The following is a 1,224-nucleotide window of genomic DNA, read 5'->3' as shown; positions in this document are numbered from 1 at the left end:
CTTCACATCTGGATAAAAAATAAATAAATAAATAATAAATAAAAATACTTTAAATAACAACATGAAAAATGCAAACCAAAAAAGATATGTCAACTGTCAGGAAAACAGCTATGTGCTAAGTCACAATGACTTTGTTCCTCAAATTTAAGTTCCTTACTCTTTTGTAAAACATAAATGTATTTCTGAACAGCCATATGAAATACAAAACCAGATATAACTGAAGTGCACAGGGAGTCAAAAGTATGAGACCACAATCAAAGAATGTTTTTTGTTTTTAAATTATTAATAAACAAAATAAATACGTTTTAAGATTTAAAAAAAATACTTTCATATTAAATTTACACTGTAAATGATTTTCATTTTAACTGTATAAGACTTTAAAAACGCCACAACTTATATATTTTTTCACTGCTAAGCTATTTAGATCTAATTGGTCAGTTAATACAGTGCAATAATGTTAAATGTATAGTTTGCGGAAGTGAAATTTCTGATGTGAAGCTTCACATTTAATGGTATTTGGTTTAATTGTGTTTTGTAAATAGTTTTTGTGCTTAGTTATGTATATTAAGGTTTAAGTAACATCCTTTGTTTTTTAATTTATGTTTATTGCATTATTTTAGAGTCGTGTGTTTTCCATGATGGTGTTTTGTGTTTGTGTGAATGACCTTCTAGAAATTACTATTTACCTCAGTTTATGGAAAGGCTACTTGTAATGAAATTTGATTAATCATATTAGAACACATTAGATATTAGAGAAGAATGCAAAAAAGGGTTTCAGTAGTGGTATCAGATTTTGTATTGAATTTTAGAGATTTAACTTACAGGTGTATTTGTAGCACTGCCTTGTGCTGCTTGCCATGTGATGATCTTCCACGGTTCGAGTCCTAGCATCCATACACTTGTTTGGACTGTGCTGTCCACTAACACTATCTTCATCCTTCAGCTTGCAAGTGTAATATCCATTCCAAAATCCATATCAGCCAGACCGTCCTCCTTCTTGATCCCGGTGTGTGTGTGTGTCTCTGGCTCTGGGAAGGAGGTGAGTGCAGACCCCCTCGCAGATGTCCAGCCCACCAGATCAGCCGTCATTTTAGTACTGCGCTTTGTAATGCTAATGGATGTCATTTATTAAAGTAGACTTCTTGCACAAGCAGTGTGAAAGTTGGCACTCAGAGTTCATCAAGAGCTGCGGGAATCCTACCAATGCAGAATGCCATTTATTTA

The sequence above is a fragment of the Barbus barbus genome (genome assembly GCF_936440315.1).
Source record: "Barbus barbus genome assembly, chromosome: 29".
NCBI lineage: Eukaryota > Metazoa > Chordata > Actinopteri > Cypriniformes > Cyprinidae > Barbus > Barbus barbus.
Note: the sequence above shows the minus strand (reverse complement) of the source record.